The 25217-nt window shown below is 36.9% G+C and overlaps 1 non-coding gene across 1 annotated transcript; it reads left to right on the top strand.

Annotated features, from left to right (window-relative positions):
* The first annotated feature begins 346 nt into the window (after window positions 1-346).
* LOC141589198 (small nucleolar RNA R71) lies at window positions 347-453 on the top strand. The gene has a single exon (XR_012520148.1). It is a non-coding gene; the product is annotated as a small nucleolar RNA R71 (small nucleolar RNA).
* Window positions 454-25217: the final 24764 nt, after the last annotated feature.

The raw sequence follows: 25217 nt of genomic DNA, 5'->3' as shown, positions 1-25217 counted from the left end.
ACTTGGGATTGATGAAGATGCCGTCATGGCATTAACATGATGCTTTGGTGATTTTGAGGCTTCTTCAAGTCTAGCCATAGCTTTTTCAAACTTCAAATTGATGGTATCAATGTGAGCACTAAGTTGAGCACCCAATTGAGTAATGGAGTCCACTTCATGCTTTCCTCTTCTAGTAGCCTTGCGAGGTCTACTATATTGTGAGTTATGGACCGCCATTTCCTCAATTTTGTTCCAAGTTTGATTGTCATCAACTTCGGTGAACATTCCATTTGATCCCATGTTGAGAATGTTCCTTGAATCTTCATAAAGACCGTTCCAAAATTGTTGTACCAAGAACCACTCGCTAAGTCCATGGTGAGGACATGAGCGACAAATTCCCTTGAATCTCTCCCAAGCTTCATACAAAGATTCTTCATCTCTTTGCTTAAAGCCCGTAATTTGAGCTCTTAGCATGTTAGTCTTTTCCGGTGGATAGAACTTTTTGTAGAAAGCTAGAGCCAACTTTTTCCAAGAATCAATTCCGAGAGTAGCCTTATCAAGGCCTTTCAACCATTGTTTCGCGGTGCCAATCAGAGAAAAAGGAAATAAGACCCATCGAATTTGGTCTTGAGTTACACCGGTTTGAGAAATCGCATCACAATAGTCACAAAAAGTCTCCATATGAGAGTGAGGGTCTTCACTAGGCATCCCCCCAAATTGGCTTCTTTCGACTAATTGGATAAATGCGAATTTGGCAATAAAATTTCCGGTTAGATGTTGTGGTGTGGGAGTACCATTGGGTAGGTTCTCCTTGGTGGGTACGGAATGTGATGAAAACTTAGGCATTGTGGGTTGATTTTGTGTTGGATTTTGTGTTGGGTTCTCCTCACCTTCTCTTGCAAAAGGGTTGATGAACTCAATAGTATTTGGTTGAATATCTACAACCTCACCAATACCTCTCAAAGTTCTCCTAGCAAGTCTTCTATTGGTTGTCAAAGTCCTTTCAATTTCGTGATCAAAGGGTAACAAGTTACCTTGTTATCTTCTAGACATGCAAAATATCAAACAACTTGAAAATAATTAGAACAAACCTTGAGGAGTTTTACTTCCCCAAGGCAAAGAAAGACACAACTAATAAAGATACAAGAAAATCTAAATCAAGTTAACACCGTCCCCGTCAACAGCGCCATTTTTGGTCGTGTTCCCTCGTGGGGTTTACTTTTCAGTACTTGTCGTTAGGAGCACCTAGACCAAAACACAATTTATAACTTCACCAATCAACTCTACCATTAGTAAAGAGGCAAGTAAAGGTCGGATCCCAAGGGACGAGAATTGAGATGAGATTTCTATTGCAACTAGTGGTGTCTAAGGGTGTCACAATTGAGGTTTGAAGTAGAAGATCACTAAACTAAATAGTAATGAAAGTAAACAAGCAAGATGAATTTAAAGGGATGTAAACAATTGATAAAAGGCACTAGGGTGTCATGGGGTCATAGGGGATTCATGGGAATTCATCATACAAACATATTCTCAAGTTATAAGCAAGCAATTATTATTGTGATGGATCGAGTTGGTTTATATCTTACAATCCTAGAAAAGTTTGGGTCCCGGAGCCGAATCGATTAGATTGTACAACACCTACAAGTCGACTTAATCCTCCCTACTCAACTATATGCATGGTCTAATGAGACTCGAGTTGGTTTATGTCTTACAAGTCTCATTGAAAAGATAGGTGATGGGTAAAAAATGCAAGGATTCATAGGCTCACATTTCATCAAACATAACATGTGCATAAGTTGAGATCACGACAAGCAAGCAAATAAACTATGAAAGCATATTAATTTAAGCATGAATCATTCCCCATGTTGGTTTCCCCTAATTACCCATTAACCCTAGCTAAGGAAACTACTCACTCATTATCATGTTGAACATGCTAGCAAGGTTGTCAATCATACCAACAAAGTGAAACATGATGAATAAATGAAGATAATTAACAATAATTAAAAAGGGATTAAGAGAATTATACCTACTAATGATTCCAATAATAACGCAAAGAATAAAAGAAGTACTTGATGCTTGATTGAGAGGTTGTCAATCTCCCAATAATAACCCAGATAATCTTCAATTACCCAAAATAAAGGATGAACAAGAGAGAGATTAAGGAAATAAAACTTGTATTAAAACATGATTAAATGTTGATTACAAGATTAAAGAGAGATTTGATTGATATTAACTACCCTAAAAGATTGCTAAGAAGAACATGCTCTTCTAATTAGACTAATGGGGTATTTATAGTGGGGATTAGGTACATAAATTAGGGTTTACTAAGGGCTTAAATGACGATGAAGTCCCTTGTTGAGGAATCGCCGGTCTCTAGGGAGACTCCGGTCTCTAGAAAAAGATGTGCATCCTTCCTTGAAGCTTGTAGAAGACGAAATGGGACTGTCTGGGAATCCGGGCGTCTTTAGCACGGAACGGGCGTATTTGGCAGCTTCTGGACGGGCGTCCAGAAGGGAAAGACGGGCGTCTTTGGGTGGTTTTGCCCGGGCGTCCAGCTGAGGAAGACGCTCGGATTGTGGGGTGAAGACGGGCGTCTTCTAGGCAATCCGCACGGATTGTCAGACAGTCTCGTTCCTTCTTCTTTTCTTCCTTTTTCTTCATAAAATCCTTGAGGATTTCCTCGGGGATGCAAGGATCTTTTCTCATCACTGCCCATCTACTATAGTATGTACAAAGGCCTTCTAATCTTGTCTCTCCTTGATGCTTGGTCAATTCAATCAATTTAACCTCATTTTGCATGAAAATGCAAGGTTTGCACTCCTTTCCTACCAAGGACACAAAACCTCAAAGAATATGCAAAACAAAGAACTAAAGACAATAAATGACCCAAGTATGCACTAAAAAGCATGGGAACAAGGCTAATTCGGGGACTAAATATGCTCTAATTATGGTCACATCATTATACTACCAAAATAAGAAGATTTAATCTCCTTATTTTTGGGAGGTAGTAAAACCGAAAAAGAGAGAAAATAACGCTCTTATTTTCGGAATTTTAGGGCCGAGAAAATGGAAAGAATAATCCCTCCTTTTCTTTCTTATTTTCGGCTAATATAAGGAAGTAACGGGATTTATTTCTAATCTAATTCTCTTTTCATTATTGCCTCTCATCTAAAAGCACAAAAACAAAAACCCTAATTAATTTACTGAAATTGAGGGATCGATTCTAGCAACAAGTGAAGGGCATATCTCATATCATCTTGGGTGCAACTAATAGGCGAATATCATTGCGATATTGTTCTTAGGCCGAATTTGCTAGGACCGAAGGTTGTTTCTTCATCTCTTTACCTTTTTGTTTATGTAATTTAATTTTATGACTAGTATTCATCATTATAATTCGTTATAATCCTTAAATTTAAAGGGATGCATACAGATAAATCCCACAAGTGGTATCAGAGCCAAGGCCACGAATTTTATTTTGATGATTTTCATAAAATTGTATGTAAACAATACAAGGAATTTCGAAAAAAAAGGGGGTTTTCGGCTGAAATTGTTTTTTGCCGAGAGGTATTTTTTTTCCCGTCTGTTTTTCGTTTTTTTTTCTTTTGTTTGATGATTTATTTCCATTTTTATTTTTCATATTGTTGTTTTAATCAGTTAAAATTATCATATGAAGAATTGGTAGATTTTGATTTAATGAAGATTAAGTTAAAATGCAAACAGAATCGTCACGTTGATGATATAAAAATTGTTTTTGCTATATAGTTTTTGGCATATACGGTTAATCATGTTTTATTAATTCATATGCTAATCATGTTCTAAATAGCAACTATAAACGATTTTCTTCATCAATTTTGATTTAGGGCATTTTTGCCGCAAAAGAAAAAAAAGGGGGGGGCCGTTTTTTTAGGGTTTACCGAGACAAAATAAAAAAAAACTGTTATTTTTCGTTTTGCTGTTATGACCGAGAAAAAAAAAGGATACTGTTTTTTTTTTTTTGCAATTACCGAATTTAAATAAAAAACCGGGATGTTTAGTTTTTTTTTCCAGCCGAGAGCAAAGAAAAAAAAACTGTTTTTTTTATTTTTTTTGTTTTAGCCGAGACATATATAAAAAAAAAAGGATTTTTTTTTTGTTTGTTTTGGCCAATATTAATTATACATTACATTTACAATGTCTGATTAATTGTTGTGAAACGGTTCACAATTTTAAAGATACATAATTATTTTAAAGAAGTTTAAAATATTGATGGATTAAATTCATATTACAAATTTAATGTGAATTAAGATTAAAATTAATGTGATTAATTGAGGAATTGTCACTTAATTTGATCATTTAAATAGGTGGTTTGGATGAAATTAATCAACATAATTAAAGAATTATGTCTTGCATGTTTAATTTTTTTTAGTTGATGCTTTTCTTTTATTGAATGAATCGTTGAATGAATTTATTTACGTATTTTTGCAATCGGTTGTAATTTTTAATACTTAGTGTGGCCTTAGTTAATTATGTTTTCGTAATGAAGGAAACATAATTTTTATGTAATTATGAGATCTCGAATCTCCTTTATTTTTCTTTAGTTTTTGGGTTTTGAAATTAGAATGTAATAAATAGGTTTATCATGTAAATTTATTTATTGTAATTTTCAAAGAAGACTAAAGATGGAGATTGGAGCTCACTCCCGCTACATGGATCAAGATGGAACATCGAGACAAGCTTCTCGGGTCCAAGGATGGATTCCAAATTTGTATTTAATGTTCATTTTGATAGGATAGGCCACACTAGGACTTTTTTTTATTGTTTTACGTTTTTCATTCCTATTGCTTTTCATTCACATGATAGTTTATGCATCATTTTCCGCCTAAAACCAAACCACCTACTACTAAAATGCATGAAAATTGACTCATATAGATTGTATGTTAGTTTTCATGGACATAGAGATGTCACAATATTTATTAAGCCATCACCTTAGTTTATTCATCCTCACATGCTAGATATTAGTTCACTTAAAATGAATTAAAATAAAGTTGATGGGATCTTCCTCTAAAACGGAAATTGAGACTAGTCTTTATAAGGGCAAACAACTATGAATCCCTTCTTCGTCGGTAGGCATAATATGACCCCTTCTACGTTGGGTAAGTAGTTTGTATAGACTTAGTTTACCTCAACATCATAGTCCGAAGAGTTTCTCGTGATTATGATGGACTAAAGATAGAATTTACAGAAATTTATCGACCAAGAATTCTAACGGTAGAATTAGCTAAAAGGTTAGCTTATCAATTTACAAATAATTGAGTCTTGGGATCATTTATATAATTCTTGAGGGAGGTCAATTGTATAAATGTTTTGAGTCTTCGCGTTATGACAGTAGTTCATTAGACTTAAAATTATAAACGATGCACGTGCTTATTTTTATTTTTATTTTTTATTCTTCTTCTCGAAGTGTAGAACACGTTTATTTTGATAATACAGTTACAACTAAATGGCTAGAAATAACGCAATCCCAATACCTAGTGCCACACTTGGACGCGAGTCCTGGCTGAAAGCTTTCATGGACCACATGAATCAGTCCACGCGACTGAAGAATGATGGGTCCAACTTTGCGGACTGGGAGGCGGCACTACGGAATGCTACCATTGCTGACGGTAAGCCCAAGTACTTAACTGAGCCAATACCGGTCAACCCAGGCCCCAATACAGGAGTCAACGAGTCAATTGCTTATAGTGACTTCGTTATGGAAGCGGGTGCGATAAAGAACGTACTCATCTTTGCAATGGAAACCAATTTGCAGAGACGCTTCATTGCTCAAGGTGCAAACAAGATTTTCACCACGCTCACTAACGAGTTCTCAAAAGCACCGAGAATCGTTACTTATGAGCATACCTGTCGCTTCTTTGATGCGAAACTCCAGAAGGGCCAACCGGTTAGCCCACACATTCTTCACATGATTGAGAATGTCGAGAAGCTGGAGGCACTTGATTGTAAAATCAGTGAGAGCATTGTCATTGACCGAATGCTTCATTCTCTTCATGATGGTTTTGCCCTTTTCAGGGCGAACTACTACATGAATGACTTGAAAAAGAGTCCTCATGAGCTACACTCCCTTCTCGTACAGACTGAGAAGGATATGAAATTGAGTGGGAGCATGAAGCAGGATGTTCTCACGATTTTCAACAAGGGTAAAGGTAAGGGCAAGACTCATGGCGACCTAGCTGTAGGTAAGCCAAAGATTAAAAAGCCAGAAAACGGTAAGAGTGGGCCTGGTGAGACTAGTGGCTCACAGGGCAAGGCAAAGAGCAAGGGCGGTGACATTGAGTGCCACCATTGTCACAAGACTGGACATTGGCGGAGGAACTGTCCCGTGTACCGTGAGGACATCAAAGCAAGCCGCGTCGTTCCTGTTGGTATGTCATCTTATATTCATATGATTGAGATTAACCATGTAAGTTTCGGAACTTGGGTACTAGATACTGGTTGTGGTTCTCATCTGTGTAATCATTAGCAGGGCCTAAAGAACATCATACCACTCGAAAAAGGTGATGTGGACCTGCGAGTCGGGAATGGAGCACGAGTTGCTGCAGTCTCGAAGGGAACATACGTAATCCAACTCCTTAGTGGTTTTGAGTTATTTTTATATAATTGTTACTATGTACCCAGTTTGTCTAAGAACATTATTTCTGTTTCCGTACTTGCTAAAGACGGTTTTGCATTTTCAATAAAGGATAATAGCTGTATTTTCTCTTTCAATGAAATGATTTATGGCAAAGCAGTTTTCATGAATGGAATTTATATCTTAGACCAAACCACGGAAGTATTACACGTGAATAATAAGAAATTAAAGGTTGGTGACAAAGATCAAACCTATCTATGGCATTGTCGAATGGGACACATAAATGAAAAACGCGTGAAGAAACTCGTCGATAATGGGACTATTCCCACATTCGATTTTTCTACATATGGCATGTGTGAATCATGTCTCATTGGCAAATGACTCGAATTTCCTTCAAAGGTGTTGGAATGCACGCTAGTGACCTATTAGGACTCATACATACTGATGTTTGTGGACCTATGTCAATTACCGCTAGTGATGGCTATAGATATTTTATCACTTTCACGGACGATTTAAGTAGATACGGATATGTCTACTTAATGAAGCATAAAAGTGAGTCCTTTGAGAAATTCAAGGAATACCAGAACAGGGTTGAGAACCAACAGGGGAGAAAGGTTAAAGCACTCCGTTCAGATCGGGGTGGCGAATATCTTTTAAATGAGTTTGATCAACACCTTAAAGACTGTGGAATCGTTTTGCAGTTAACTCCACCTGGAACACCTCAATTAAATAGTGTGTCCGAATGGAGAAATCGAACCTTACTTGATATGGTTCGATCCATGATGAGTCACACGGTAGTGCCTGATTCATTATGGGGTTTTGCTCTTTTGTCAGCTGCTCTTATACTTAACCAAAGTCCGACTAAAGCTGTCGACAAGACTCCATATGAAATGTGGAAGGGAACGGTCCCTAACTTGTCCTTTATTCGGGTTTGGGGCTGCGAGGCTTATGTCAAGTGGAGACACGAGGATAAGCTCGGCCCGCGATCGGTCAAGACATAGTTTATAGGTTATCCAAAAGGAACATTTGGTCATTACTTCTATTCGCCTACCGAACATCGAGTTTTTGTTGCGGCTAGTGCGACGTTCTTAGAGAAAGAATTTCTCGAGAACAAGACGAGTAATAGAACCTTCGAGCTGTCGGAGATTCCAGAACCAACAACTGAGGAACGGATGGAGGAAGTTGTTCCTTCAACTGATGACACGGTTAATATTCCTGAGGAAACTAGGAGGTCGGGTAGAGTCTCTCATCCTCCGGACAGATACATTGGTATGGTCGAGGAGAATGACGTTTTACTCCTAGAGAGTAATGAACCCGCTACCTATAAAGGTGCTGTGGCATATTCCGACTCAAAGCTATGGCTCGAAGTCATGCAATCCGAGATGGACTCCATGTATGAGAATAACGTATGGGATCTAGTTGATTTACCTAATAAGGTAAAACCTCTACAGTGTAAATGGCTTTACAAAATAAAGCATTCTGTAGACGCGCAACCAGATACCTATAAGGCACGACTTGTGGCAAAAGGTTTCACTCAAGTGCACGGATTGCATTATGATGAAATTTTTGCACCTGTAGTCATGTTACGTTCCATTTGGTTAATCTTAGCGATTGCCGCTTTTCATGACTATGAAATTTGGCAAATGGATGTGAAAACCGCCTTCTTAAACGGTTATTTGGAGGAAGAGTTGTACATGGTGCAACCCGAAGGTTTCATGGATCCTGAACATCCTAAGAAAGTATGCAAGCTTAAGCGTTCCATTTATGGACTTAAGCAAGCTTCTCGGAGTTGGAATCATCGTTTCGACCAGGTGATAAAAGAGTATGGTTTCACTCGATCGGTCGAGGAACCATGCTTATATATCAAGTCGAGTGGGAGCAAGATTGTATTCTTGATATTGTATGTCGATGACATACTCTTGATTGGGAATGACATTCCTCTCTTATCTTCGGTTAAAGGATGGTTAAAGAACCATTTCCAGATGAAAGATCTGGGTGAGGCACAACGCATTTTGGGAATCCGTATCTACCGAGATAGATCACGACGGACGTTATCACTTAGTCAGGAGTCTTATTTGGATAAGATTCTTGAGAGGTTCAGCATGACCAACTCCAAGAAGGGGAACCTTCCAATGACGCGTGCGGGATGCGGTTGAGCAAGTCTCAGTCACCCACGACGCCTGAAGGGGTTTAACGCATGAGTCGTGTTCCTTATGCATCTGCAATAGGATCGATCATGTATGCCATGATATGCACACGTCCAGACGTAGCATATGCATTGAGTATGACGAGTAGGTACCAAGGCAATCCAGGTGAAACACACTGGATAGCTGTTAAAAACATCCTCAAGTACCTACGGAGGACTAAGGATTGGGTATTGAATTATGGAGGAGATATTAAGCTATGCGCAATCGGTTACGGAGATGCTAGCTCCCAAACGGATCGAGATGATTCTAAATCTCAGTCCGGGTTCGTCTTCACTCAATGGTGATGCAGTCAGCTGGAAGAGTTCCAAACAGAGTGTTGTAGCAGATTCTACTACTGAATCCGAGTACTATGCCGCTTCGGAGGCAGCAAAGGAAGCGATATGGATGCGTCAATTCTTACAAGGACTTACGATAGTTCCGAGTTTGAATGACCCGATCACCATCTATTGTGACAATAGAGGTGCCATCTTCCAGGCTAAGGAGCTAAAGTCTAGCAAAAAATCTAGACATGTACATCAGAAAGCTCACCTGATCCGTGATTATGTGGAGCAAGAGGATATAGTGATTGACAAGATTGCGACGGATGATAACATCGCGGATCCTCTCACTAAACCGTTGAATTATGATAAGCATGTAGGGCACGTTATTTCCATGGGAGGTGTTCCTGAGTTGTAGTAGTTGATTATGGATTTGATACATTATCTTTTTCATATACTATTTATAACTTCATCGGTTTTTTATATAATATTTTGTTTTTCATGTGGATTGTACTGACAACATTGAACGCCACAAAGTGAACTGAATTACATTATATTAGTTTTGGTCCGTAATCGCCTCCAAGAGCTGTAACTCTGGCTATTATATTGTGCAGTCGATTGATGGTGGGTTCAACGAGCCATAAGTCAAACGGTTAACTGATCGTTCACAAATACGAGATTATAACGATACCTCGTAGGATAAATTTTTGTGACAACGTAATGGAGTCCTAAATGTTTAAAAACATTCGGTGTCAGGTCGTGGATTGGACGTTCATTGTGTTCCTAGAGTCGATTCTTTTGACTACCGACTGTCTCTTGAGATTAAGGCAGTTTTTGGGTGACTTTGGTTTCTTTCTCACGGTCTGCCGTAAATGGAGGCTAAGTAGATTTTTTCTAGGTCATTTCATACTGTGCTTACATCTGCAGTATTTGAGTTGAGGAAAATATCCAACCCTTATCAGGTATAGTTATTTCTCAGGGCCACTCGAGGAGTTGTAACTGAAATGCATGGCCATGCTCGAATGTTGATTCGTTTATCAGTTAAGTTACTCTCTAGTCGGGGAAACCACTCTTGATACAGATCACTTGTAAAATACGACCTTTGTGAATACGGATTTTACAAATTGTTTTACATTGAGTGGGAGAAATTTTAGGATATGAGAATCGGTTTTCGCACATACACTTGTGAGGACAAGTGGGATTTTGTTGGAGCTTGTGTCCTCCATAAATTAGTGTGATAACATTTGTAAATCTCTTACAGGTTCACAAGGGTATACTTCGTATTTTATCAGTTGATTAACGATTACCTAATAACGGTTGGCTTGCTAGAAAGTTTGACGGTATTATCATACAGATGGCGGTGATCAACTGGTCCCTAAAGGTCACACCTATAGGATGTGTTTGAGAGATGTGGTTATGGAAATGTAATCACATTGATGCCTTATATGACTAAACAGTTAGTCAATGTGTTGATGAGACGATTATTTAATGCCGATTAAATAATATTAGTTGAGACGAATTAACTGTCAATTCGTAAATTGAATATAATAAGTTATATTTAATTAATGTATATGATGTAAGCTTGGACGAATTAATATGTTAATTCGTAATTAAATGTAATCGGTTATATTTAATCAACAAGATGAATGTGTCATAGTGGTAATAGTAAGGGTACTCAAACCAAGAGGTTGTGGGACCGATCCTCACTAGATGACTATTTATAAATAATACATTTTATACATTTAGTATACTACCAAAATAAGAAGATTTAATCTCCTTATTTTTGGGAGGTAGTAAAACCGAAAAAGAGAGAAAATAACTCTCTTATTTTCGGAATTTTTGGGCCGAGAAAATGGAAAGAATAATCCCTCCTTTTCTTTCTTATTTTCAGCTAATATAAGGAAGTAAGGGGATTTATTTCTAACTTAATTCTTTTTCCATTATTGCCTCTCATATAAAAGCACAAAAACAAAAACCCTAATTAATTTACTGAAATTTAGGGATCGATTCTAGCAACAAGTGAAGGGCATATCTCATATCGTCTTGGGTGCAACTAATAGGCGAATATCATTGCGATATTGTTCTTAGGCCGAATTTGCTAGGACCGAAGGTTGTTTCTTCATCTCTTTACCTTTTTGTTTATGTAATTTAATTTTATGAGTAGTATTCATCATTATAATTCGTTATAATCCTTAAATTTAAAGGGATGCATACAGATAAATCCCACAGTTTTGTCGAGATGTTTGTTGTTTCGGACGATGAAACAATGAAGCACAAACATCACTATTTATAAAAACTGATCAGCGCGTTTCTCAGAAAAAGGGGAGAGCCGGCTTCCATCGCCAGGCTGCTCGCGCCTCTTTGAGGCTTCCCCAGGATTCCTGCTGTTGACTTGTCTTTTTCAACTTGTGTTTTCTCCTGACGCCTCAAACCTTCCGCCAGGACGCTCGCGCCTCTTCGGGATGACCCAGGACGCTTTTGTGTTTCCTCACACTCACATTTCCTTATTTTCGCGTTTTACGAAATCCGACACGGTTTCTATGACGCAGCTTTAAACATACGGATTTTTTTCTTTCTTTTTTTAAAGGGGGGAAGAGCTAGTCGCCCCGATCTGCGACGGATCGTTTCCATGTCAGTCGAAATTCCGAAAATGTTTCGCCTTTTCGCAATTTTCTATCAAAATAAAAATCGAAAATTGATAACACGACATCAATTTTCCTCAAAATTTCAAGCGTTCACAAATCCGAGTCTTGATCTCTCAGAAATCACATATACTCGTAAAAATCTATTTCTAAAATTCATCCTGACGGTTTGAGTTTGAATTTTTCGAGTCACAAATCAATTTCAACAATTTCGATGCAATTTAATTCACTACACGAGTTAATTACTCAAAATTTTCAAATCAATTCCTTTTGAATTCCGAACGTGACGACTCGTTGCAAATTTTCAAGATTCATTGCAATTTTCAAACTTCAATTTTAACTTCAAGTCATCTTGGTTAATTTTGTTTTCAATCAAATGCTTTTACGTGTTTACGTTTATGTATATGTGCTATCTTTTGCCTATTTTCTACACTAACATTGCAGGAACTGATGCAAAAATAAAAGAGAATCAACAGCCGACAGCGCTCCTCCGAAACACAACACAAAAAGCCAAAAATCACAAAATGAACCACAATCCAAAAATACATATTTACAAACCGCCTCACACAAAATACATCGACACACGTTTGATACAAACGACTGACCATACAAACAGGATCCAGTACAGACATCTATCGTACAGACACTGGCCTAAGACAACCTTCTATCATACAGACATTGGCCTAAAACAACTATCTATCATACAGACACTGGCCTAAGACAACGAACTGGGGCTATCCGCCACTTACCGAACTAAGCACTCCCGACCCTTCCAATCAGAAAAGAAAGGGAGCAACATAAGGAACAGAGGAGCAACAGCGGAAGCAGAGGTGGTTACCATGACGGTAATACCTCGTTCCTGCTCCACGGCAAACATAAAGACAGTGTCTTGCAGACTTCGGATGATGAGGAGGCCAAGAACCATGATGCGATGCACCACCCCGGTGCTGACCCCCAATCATCAGCCATCCTGTCTATGAGCCACAATGAAAAGGACAAGCCGGCCATATCGGCCACCTCTCCTCTTCTACGGAAGCGTCCTCCACCACCGCCTCAAATCCGGCAGCCTTCTCGGTCACTGCAGCTCCTCCAAGATCATCCTCCTCCTCCAATGCCTCCACAACGGACCCCGTAGGTCCCAAATGGTACCCTGCGATCAAGAGAGTAAACAAAAAAACGTCAGCCGAAATTTCGGCATTATGACGGCGTGAAGTGGACAAACCCAAGACAAACACAACCTGCAAAGCAAAACAAGGGCAATCCCGCCCAAAATCCAACCAAACAAAACCATTCAAAAAAAAACAAAAAACGACTCGCCCCTCTTTTCAAGCAAAAGACGAGTCAAAACCAAAAAAGGGGACATTTCAAGACCCCTACAAGGTCCGCCAACAAAACCAAAATACGTTCCCAAGGCAATGGGAAATTTTTCTACGGCTCGAAGAGGCAATTCATACGCCAATTTGAGCACAAACGGGTCAAAAATTCGAAAAACGACCGCAAAAAGGCAAACGTGATTTTATCACGCCTCAAAGCGACCTAAACTACCAATAAGGTCCATTTCAAGGCAAATTGACTCAATTCAAGCCCAAACAGGCGCTTATTTTGTCAGACATAAGACCGTCACAAAAGGCAAAAATTCCAAACTTTGCCCACGATACCCAACGAATGTCCGTAAATCGCGAATACGGGTTTTCCCAACTACAATGCAACCTAGTGGGACCCACTACCCAAGCAAATAAACTTTGCATTGCGAAATGAAACGGTTTCTCACCTCACTCACGTTTTTCGAGCATAGGGAGCGGGAACGGGGACCAAAATGCAAGCTAAAAGCACCCCTATACTCCTAAACAGGTTTCTAACCTAATGCAACCATCAATTTCACTCAACATGGGCTCAATCAAAAACGCCCAATTCGATTTTTCTAGGGTAAAATTCGCCCTAATCCCATTAAGCTAAAGATCAACAATTTTAAATGGATTCATGAGGGAATGCATACCTTGAGATGACATTGTTGATGATAGCACGAACCGAAGCGAGCTAGAAGGTCCAACAATGGCGATCTGAGCTTGTTTTTGTCAAAATTTGGAGAAGACGAAGTGATGAATGAAATGCAGCCTGAACTTGCGTCTTTTACAGAAAAAAGGGAAGCCCCTTTGGTTCGCAAGGAGGCTCGCGCCTCAATGAGGCCTCCCCTTGCTTTTTCACCGAAATTTGGGCTTTGGCCCAATTTCACATATTAAACTTCGAATTTTCATTGACGATATCAAAGGTCGTCATTTTCTCAAAGGCAAAAACAAATAGTGGAAATTTAAATTCGCTATTTTCGAAAATTTCAAACAAACGGCGATCAAAACCGCCAACTTCAAAATAATGGTGAAATCAAAGTTCACTATTTTCCTTCAAAAATTTCAAAAATAATAGCGAGAATCCAAAATCCGCTATTTCTTCAAATTTCAAACGACGGCGATTAAAACCGTCATTTTCAAAATAATAGCTGGAAATTAAATTCACTATTTCCATCAAATGTCAACGGCGGCACATAAACCGTCACTTCAATTAATAGTGAAGATTCCAAATTCACTATTTCTATCAAATGTCAACGGCGACAAATAAACTGTCACTTCAATTAATAGTGAAGATTCCAAATTCACTATTTCGATCAAATGTCAACGGCGGCACATAAACCGTCACTTCAACTAATAGTGAAAATTCCAAATTCACTATTTCGATCAAATGTCAACGGCGGCACATAAACCGTCACTTTAATTAATAGTGAAAATTCCAAATTCACTATTCCTTCAAATACCAGCAGGGGGCTTCCTCGTGGAACCCGCTCATTCAAAAAACAGTGATAGTGAAAATTCGACTTCACTATTTCCACAGCGGCATCACGAGTCCGCTACTTTCAAAACAAGCCCATTCGACGAGGCTATGCTCACGGTCCATCAACCGACCGCCTCATGGCTGGCGAGCCTTTGTCCGCAAACATCAAGGACACATCCCGAAGATGCCTCGGGTACATTTCCTTATCATGGCTGGCGAGCCTTTGTCCGCAAACATCAAGGACACATCCCGAAGATGCCTCGGGTACATTTCCATATCATGGCTGGCGAGCCTTTGTCCGCAGACACTCAAGGACACATCCCAAAGATGCCTCGGGTACATTTCCTTATGACAGCTGGCGAGCCTTTGTCCGCAAACGTGCAAGGACATATCCGAAGATGCCTCAGGTATGACTCCTTCCTATGGCTGGCGAGCCTTTGTACGTAGTCTAATGGACTTTAAACGACCCGCACGGACAGTCGACAGACTCTAAACCGTTCCCGATGACATGTCCTTGGCTCGTACCCTCGAGTCACCTTAGCGTCGCCCTTTTCCCGACGGCAAGTCCTTGGCCCGAATCCTTTCGAGTCGCCTCAACGTCGCTCGGGTCTCCAGGTTGTAATCTTCGATTGACCTGGAGGCTCTACTTTGACTTTCGCCCTGTCCAAGCCTCAGTCAAAGTGGGGGCTCTGTAGATACCCAGTATCTGCTGACACTCCAACAAACACCCAATGATTATCGGACTATAACATGTTTTGGAATCGCGGCGTTTGATCGACAGTTTGTATACAACTTTACGTCGGAAAACTTAAAACGATTTCGAAAATAAAACATTTCAAAAATACCTGGAGTGTTTAATGCACGACGACGGGGTCAAACCGAGTCAAACCGAGTCAACCACCAAAAACAAAACATTTCAAACCTTCTACCTTAAGTTTTCCCGGATTCATGAATGGTCAAGTACCAAACATGTGACTTCAAAACCTAAGATAGAACAAATCATGATTGTGTTTGTTGTGAAAGCGACAACTCACCTCGAAGAACCGCGACGTGGCTCGCGCCTCTTTGAGCATCCCAAGTGGCCACGTCGCTCAAAACTCACACAACCACTCATTTTCCTATAAATACCCCTCAAATGCCTCCCATTTGAGAGTTACGCGAGTGTCCGCCTCCTCTTTTCTCCCTTAAAATTCTCGACTCGACTTCTTAAGTCACAATCTGACGCGTGTTTACGACCTACCGATCGTAAATACAAGCCTTACACATTGTTTGGTACCGTCATCGTGCATTAAATCACTTGACCAACCACTTTGACCATTACACCGTCACTAAACTTAAAACACTCTTTTTACTTACCAAAACGGTTTTAAACCGAGTCTTTTCCGACCAAACGAGTTGTTACACTTACGTCGGTCACTCGCCATAACCAAACATGTAAGTATGAGGGTGTAAAAATCCTCTTTTATTATGTTTTCATTTGTTTCATGACTATAACATGCTAAAACGTGCATAACATGAACCAAAACATGGAATAAACGAGCCAAAACTGATTCTTGGCCTGAGATGGAAGCCCCTTGGTTCGCCGGCTAGCCCGTGCCTAAATGGGGTGTCCAGGTCAGAGATCAACCGTGTTTGTTCTCGTCATTTCCCTTTAATCCATTTTCATATTTGTAATCAGTTTTCACCATTTCAAATATTTTCAAACCCTTTTTATTTCATCTTATTTGTTTTAACCATAAAACGTTTTTCACCCTTGGTTCCTCATACCATGACGGTTAAATCCGTGTTTCGGTGATAATATTTGGTTAATAACATTTAAAAGGTATTTTAAAACCTTTTATTTCATTTCTTTACATTTCATATTAGTCATCGACACAAAGTCATCCTTGGTTCTATATACCATGCCGGATTTCAACCCGGGTACGATGACGAGTATCGACTAATTACATTCAAATGAACTTAAAACAGTTAGTTCATAATTATTTTCAAAACTATTCATGTCAAGTTTGTCAAATCGAACCCGACACCGAATATTATCAAAATAATGATGGTTATTCGGGTCTAGTTCTTCAAATCAACAAATGCGGTCTAAACGACCCTTTCAAATCAAACCGGGTTCAAACACCCATTTTCCAACACGTTTTATAACGTTTTTCAAAATGGTCAGAATACGGCATATAACCGTAGGCTAGCCCGCGCCTAAACAGGCCCTTCATTTCTCATTTTCAAAACCAGGGAGAGGCCCCTTATACCGCCGGCTGGTTCGCACCTCATATGGCCGTCTGTTACAGGATCTGTTCCCTTCCAGCATTAGTCTAGGACGATCCCGACTCCGGTTAGCTCGGATACAGGACGGATCAGATGACTATTTACTCGTTCAAAATCATGTTTGCAAAATACCAAGACAAATGGATCACGTTATGCACCCTAAACCTAATACGGTAAATAGATGTTTTATTTCCGTCTTGCATGTAAATCAATCATTAATCCAACTCGACATCTTATACTTGATACTTGGATTAAATCAACCGACTCAGAAAGCTCTCACATGTTAGGTTTAAATTATTGGATGCGCATTCATGCATTTAAGCCGTTTTATCAACTTTTGCATTCAACCAACCAAGATCGATCAAGAGAGGTCGCTATCATGCGGGATTGGGTGTCTGATTAAAGGGCTTCCCAATACGTACCTTAACCTCTTACTCAGAAACTTTGGATAGTGGACGACCTTATCCAGGGCGTACGAGAGTCATTCTAGAGATAGGATGCTAAAGAGGGACGATTTCCTTATCTTTAGTACCTATGTCAAACGCTGCTTTGTGCTTCGATTTGACCGAGGTATAAAGTGGATTTCTAACGGGTTCCACAGCATCCCACAAATGCTTGGTGGCGACTCCGAACATCTCTAATCGTTTCGAGACCCTTACCAAGACGAAACCGACCGATCTAAAACGATCCGGTCGAAAGCATTTTTACGCCGCTGAGCGTGGCTTTCAAAAGACCGCTATACGTCCAACAGATCGGCTTGGCGTGTCGGTGGGCCATGTCCACAATTATATAGATTACAACATAAATTTTATTAGTCATCAAACAAACAAAACAAAATCGACCTTGATAAGAATCTTCCCATAGCATTTCACAACATAATTCTGTTTCCTTGTGTTCGACCCCTATTGCTACATTCATTTGTTGTTTAGGGTAATTATCTTTGCATAGGTGTGCGATAGCCTATCAATTACATTTAAAATAAATACTTTAAATAGCAGTAATTATTCTGCAGTCATTATTGCATGAGACGGGCCGTCTCACGGTATGGGACGGTCTTATTCTAAAATTGTATTTACGAACTAATAATTCTAGGTACACCTTAAATAATTAATAGTAATAGTAATTATTATATGAGACAGTCTCAACAGTTCATTTATATAGAAAAGTTATCTTTTATTAAGACGATCTTATTCTAAAATTTGCGAATGATTAAAGAAATAAAGAATACAAACTGGAGAATCCAACCAAGAATTCGATTATTCTATAAATAAATACAAATAATAAAAGACGGTAAATATGCAAACATAATCCTAAAATATCGTGCATACCTTTTAATTTATATTTTATTCTACCCATCTCACATTGCAACGTGCACATCAATCTGATCATAATAAAGGAAAATTGATTAGTATGATTCACACTTTAAACAATAGTAACGAACATGGGAAATTAAATTCAATAAAGTACGATATATAGATAAATAGTATAGATATAGCTGCTAAATTTGATTTGATCATATAAATTAACGAAATCGACTTATATGCCTTACAATCCGTTAAATAAATAGTTGAAACATCTATAATGCTTTGAAGACAAACTAATCTACATGATGATATTAAAACAAAACAAAAACTTAAATATCAAAACTTGTTGGTTGAAGGGTGTATAAACCACTATATTTATACTCCTAGGAAGAGGTAGCAATTACTCCCTAGGTTGTAAACATTACGAATTTTATCCATAATTAAAAAGTTTTATCTTAGAGTACAACATGAGTTTCATTTAAAATAGGATGCAATATTATATTTATAAAAATCTATGCAATATCAGTAGTACAATAATTCAAAAACCGTGCACCCATTAGATTAATTAAATTAAACTAGATTTTGTGTCCGAGCAATGCACGGGTAAGTAAATAGTGTTCTGTTTTTAAGTTTGCTTATACAAAGTGTAAAGTTTTGCATCTGTAAAATGAACCCACCTGTCAAAATGTAAGGTTTTGTATCTTTAAAATGTAAGCCCGCCTATTTTAACACTAAAACTGTTATATACATTGAAAATATTCATTAAAAATTCTTATAAATTTAGAATTGTAGTTATAAGCATAGAAATAAGCAACACTAACTAACAATTACTCCCTCTGTTCCGGTCATTTGTTGTTCTTTTCCATTTTAGGGTGTCTTAGTGAGTTGTTGAAGAATGAACTTGATGAACAATTTGATCATTCACACTCAATTTGTTCCACTTGGCATTTAGTAATTGGCCCCTTACTCTTTCGTAATTGGCCTCTTACTCTTTCTTTGGTCTTTGTGCCAAAACCAAAGGACAACACTTGACCGGGACGGTGGGAGTAATAAAGAAAAAAAAAGACAATGCAAACTCTTTAATATTAGTCATTATAAAAATATTAATAAGATAATAAAACAAATTTGAGTATGTGTAGCCTACGTTTTATCACTTGGAGATGTATATACTACAATTATTATAAAAGTAAAACTCTACAAAGATAAATATTAAGCGGAGATCTTTGATAAATAATAAACCTACGTAAACTCAAATTATAACCCCTAAATCTATATATAGCCCTACTATAATACTCGCCAGGTTTAGGCCTTGTTCTTTTGGACTTCTATTTGCCCTTTTAAATTCAGTTTAATTTCTATAAGCTCAGTTCAGTTCTTATAAGTTCAGTTCAGTTCCTATAAGTTCAGTTCAGTTCAACTCTTATAAGTTCAGTTCAGTTCAGTTCCTATAAGTTCAGTTCAGTTCCTATAAGTTCGGTTCAACTCCTATAAGTTCAGTTTAGACAAGTTCATACAACGTATATTAACTATAAATTCATACCCGTATTTTAAAATTGATGAATTGAAAAAAAATAGTACCCTTTTCATTAAAATCACTGCAAAAGAATCCAATATTAAAAATATCCTATATACATTATTCTTAAAAAAATAGATGGTTAGAAAAAAAATAGATGGATTCGATGATATCAGTGAAAATGAAGATGAAGATGAAAGTGACGAGTAGGTTGATAATATGGAAATAGATGGTTAGAAAAAAAATGTAATATGTAATTTATTTTTTATTGTAATGTATTGTACTAATTGTAAGAAAAATTAATATATATATATATATATATATATATATATATATATATATATATATAAAGCGTAAAAATTTTATAAGTTCAGTTCGACCTCTATAAGTTCAGCTCATATAAGTTTAGTTCAGCTCTTATAAGTTCAGTTCAGTTCCTATAAGTTCAGTTCAGTTCCTATAAGTCAAGTTCAGTTTAGCTTCTATAAGTTCAGTTCAGTTCAGCTCCTATAAGTTCAGTTCAGTTCCTATAAATTTAGTTCAGTTCAGTTCAGCAAATAGAAGTCCAAAAGAACAGGGCCTTAGTCATAATGGCGGGATTGCATAGGACATGATGATTCGTCGTCGAGTTTTGGACATGAAATTGTCTTATATTTGATTGTTTTAAGATCATTTATATATTATAGGCTTGTATAATTATATCATGAACCTTTTACATGTATGCCTTGCAGATTTTTGCCTCAACTTTGTTTCGTTACAGTGATAAATATAAAAATAAAACCAAATTCCATAGAACAATGATGAAAGTGGTGTAATTGTTGGCTTATATATTTTTTTTTTTGGTCTATGACATATACTATAATGGAAGAGAATATAATTTGCGGGTGTTAATAGTTAACCACAATTCTTACTAACAAACAACTTTTTTAGTAAAACTCTATCCCAAGAAGGAGATATATATTCTACACATATTATAACTGTTGGAATATGTGTCCTCCGACAATAATGCGATCACAACTGTTGATCATGATGATCACATGTTTAAGTCTCATTCTAAAGAATACAATTGGGAAGTAATATTTTACTGTCAACTGGTCCACACATATCGGTAATGATTGGTGACTAGAGTTTGACATTGCGTAATGCGACGGTGGTGACGATTAATCCTTAGGTCATACTTAAAGGGTAACACTCTTAATTGATCATTTAATTGATCGTATGACGATACGGGTTAATTAAATTACTTAAAATTGACGGACGATTTTGGAAGTAATATTTACGTGTCTCATTGTAATTTGATTAAATAAGATACGGTCTAAGTAATCGAATTGTTTTATTACTTAGATGAAATTATTGTTTAAGGAAACAATTGCATCTGAATGAATAAATTATTATAAATATAAGATGTTGTGATTTATAATTGGTAAAATATTTTCGTACAAGTAATTATGAATTACTAAGTCATTTTTGTATATGACGTATTTTTATTAATGCGTTGATTTTTAATATGTTAAAAATACATAACAATTTTACATGACATGTTACATGTGACAAATTGACAAAAAAATGTGTAAAATGAATTTTCCATTTTACACTATATGGATCGAAATTAGGGGTGATATTAGGAAAATATTATGTTGATTAAGTAAGTGGTAAACATAATCATTTGCCTAAAATCTAGCCATGCAAACCTAGTGGTTATTGTGAAGAGCACTTTGATCATGCATTGGGCATCACCAACTCCTCCTTCTACCCGGTTTTGTGAGAGGAAAAAACCCATGGGTTTTTCCTTCTAATTTTTACCTAATATACACTACCAAAAACATTAGTGTATTATTCATTCACACATCCAAAATAAGAGTTTTTAGAGAGATAAATTCTTCCTCTTTCTCCCTTTCTCTTAACCGAAATATTGAGAGAACAAAATAATATTTTAGTCAATTTTATACAAAATTAATATTGTTCTAGTAATAATAATATTAATTTTATTAAGTTGTTACTTTGGGTATTAATCCTTGGGAGGAATTCTCTACTTGAATCCTTGTTCATCCATTTAAGGAATCTCAAGAACAAGTGAGTAGGAGAACTCACTTGTGCCCAAATAATCCAAAATCTTCAATGTAAGATGATGATTTCTTCCTTATTCTTATTATTGTTTGCATGCATAAGATCATTATTTAATTTTATGACTAAATTAAAACTAAAACATATATGAATATGTTAAGTAAAGAGATATAGATTTCAAACAAGCGGTATCCAGAGCCTTTGGTTGTTTGCATGCAAATCGGTTATAGTTTTTCCGAGTTATACGATTAACATATAAAACTCATAAATTTGTGTTATTATGAAATATCACGAAATAATTTATGCATGTTAAAATTTCTGGTCCTAAAATGTATTTAGGATATTTTGGTTAATTTATGGATTTTTATTGTTCATCTTATATAATAATGGCATTAAAAATGTGATTTTATGATTAAAATGTCATTTTCGAACTAAAATTAGCTAAACTTCGAATTTTTCAGTGGTTTTTGGATATGTTATCACATGTATTAGTTTTAGATGACCTGTATTTGTTCATAATTTTTGGAGTTCTTATGCTCGAAATATGGATTTTTTCATGATAAAAATCGAATTTAAATGATAAATAGGTTAATATGAGAAATATTTTGAATCTGGTCATATAAATTTAGTATGTTATCACATGCAATTTTAAAAGATGTGTGTAAAATAATAGGCTATTATGAAGTCTTTATGCATGATTTATGAATTTTTGATGAAAAATAGCATAAATAGTGACCTTAATTAGTGAATAATTGCTAAAACATACTTCATGACTAAGGAAAAACGTTACATGTTGCATTTTATTATTTTTTTCAGATCTAAAATTGAAAAGTTGATGTATATAATTTTTCTCATGTTTTTATGATTATATTTGATAAATCCGATAAACCGCAACATTGTTTTTCTCGATAAATTTCGAAATTTTTAACCTAAGTTTTTGAATATTATGAGTGTCATGGTATTTTTCCAGAATGTTCATGAGTTTAAATTTCAAATTTTGAATTTATTTGATATTTTGATGATTTATTTGGAGTTTATAGCACTTTATTATAATTTTGAGTCCACTAATGAACAATTTTAAGAAATATAAGTTAATTATAGTCAAATAGTTAGTGGAGACTAATTTTGAGTCCTAAGTTGGTTAGGGTAATTAACTTATGCATAAATATGATTTTATGTAATTTATTGTGATTTTAAAACGTTAAATCACGCAAATCCGTAAAAACCGTTTAATATACGATATTGGCTCCTTAAAGGCGATTTAGCATAAAATTGGGCATGTTCATACATATTATAATGCTGCATTTTATTTATGATTGTCATAATTTTATTTTATGTAATTTTGAATTATGTAATTTTTTTACTTAGTATGGCCTTAGTTTTTAATTGGTATTGCCCGAAATGAATGGGAATATCGATTCGGTTGTAATTTATTGTGATCTCGTATCACCGTTTTGTAATTTAATAGATTTATTTTTATTTTAATTACAAATGTATAATAGAAAATTATGTAATTTGTTATGTAATTTATTTATTCCGGAGTTCCTTGAAGACGGTGTCACTCAAGAAGGCGATACATAAAGACGGTGTTACCTCGAGATGCGTGCCAAAACCGAAGTTCAAGGGACCAATGGAGTTGGTTTCCGAATATGTAATAGTTAATTAGATTTTCTATTTTAGGAAGGCCATACTAGGATTTATTTTATACTTTGCATTTTTATTTATATGTCGCATGCATCGCTAAATCGCCATAACTAAAACATGCATCATCTTTTAATCGATTTTATCGACCGTGTCAATTAGAATTATCGTAGTTCACCGCTTTAGTTCACTTAAAACGTGATAGATAATAAATTGACATGACCTCTCGCAAAAATAATCAATTGAGACATAGCCTTACCAAAAAGTAGAAAGCATGAAAACCTATTTCGCGAGGGAGTGCACTCGGCCATACCGGGGTACAAACCTTGTTACGTAGGGGAAGTGGGTGATAAATGTCTATCCACCGAATTTACATTAATGAGGGGTATTTCGGCACACCGTGCCCTAAGTTGATATGAGTTTGGATCATGGACACATTTATCCGAAATTTGGGTTATACTCAACGAAAGTATTCACGACGATTTCCGGATGTGTTTCGGGCTAGAGATAAATATTAATGTAATTTTATCGACCAAGAGTTCTAAAAGTAGAATCGATTAAGACGTTAATCCACCAAGTTATGTTAATAAAGGATATTTCGGCACACCGTGCCCTACGTTGATATGAATTTGGGTCTTGGAATCATTTATCAAGGTTGGTAGAGGTCACTAGATAAATGCCATAAAACTTGTTTAAATTTAAATTTATTTTTACGAGTATTATTATGTTAAAACGACATATGTTTTATTCCTTCTATATTTTGTTTTGTAGACCGCTTTTATTTCTCATAACAAATGGCCACTCCAAACACCAACGTCACACCTCTCACTAATATTTCATGGCTCCGATCCTTCATGGATCGATGTAAACTTGAAAAGAATGGGTCAAATTTCTCCGATTGGGATGCCCAACTCAAATTAGCCGCTCAAGGTGACGACAAGCTTCGTTACCTTACCGAGGCCTCTCCACCCGAACCTAATACTAGGTCGACCGCCGCTACTAGGGAAGCATATGAGGCTTACCACAAGGAGTCTGCCGCAATGAAAAATGTGTTAATCTTTGCGATGGAGGCGGATCTCCAAAGGAGAGCCTTTAAGATGGGCACCGCTAATGAAATCTATTCCAAGCTTGTGACAATGTTTTCACAAACTTCGCGGATCGTCCAATATGAGGCGGCCGCGGCATTCTTTGATCTCGACTTCAAAGAGGGCCAAAAGGTTAGCCCTCACGTGCTCAAATTAATGGAGCTAGTCGAGACTTTGAAGATTCAAAAAGTTGAAATCCCCAAAGAACTCATTGTAGATAGGATTCTACACTCCTTATCCAAAGTCAAAGCGTATGTTCAATTCCGGGTGAATTTTAACATGCAAGACAAGGACGTGTCTCTTGAAGAGTTGCACAAGTTACTTGTGCAAGCCGAAAGAGACATGGGGTTAAATGTTAACCCACCTAAGGATGTGCTTAACATAAGCACCAAAAGCAAGGGGAAGTTCAAAAATAATGGGAAGAAGAGTAAGAAGCAAGCTCCCACTTTCACCAAAGCTAAGACTTATGAAGCTAGCACTTCCAAGATCAAGAAGGGTCCTCTTGATAAATGTCATTATTGTAATGGTGTTGGACATTGGAAAAGAAATTGTTCCAAATACCTTGGTGACATTAAGGCTGGAAAGGTCACTCCAGTAGGTAAATGACTATCCTTTCTTTTTTGTTTCTAATTCAACTATGGTATTGTGATACAAAGTTGTGATAATGTATCCTCTTTTTATTGTAAATAGGGCCTCCACCAAGCAAGGACAAGGGAAAAGAAAAGCAAGCTTGAGAAACCAACAAGAAGCTAGGAGTAGCTGTAACACCCCCCATACCAAGGTACCTTACCAGGACTACCCCAGCATGAAAGGTTGTTACCATCTCG

Source organism: Silene latifolia, chromosome 6 (genome assembly GCF_048544455.1).
Source record: "Silene latifolia isolate original U9 population chromosome 6, ASM4854445v1, whole genome shotgun sequence".
NCBI lineage: Eukaryota > Viridiplantae > Streptophyta > Magnoliopsida > Caryophyllales > Caryophyllaceae > Silene > Silene latifolia.
The sequence above is the reverse complement of the archived record's forward strand: the minus strand, read 5'-3'. Positions and strand labels throughout refer to the sequence as shown.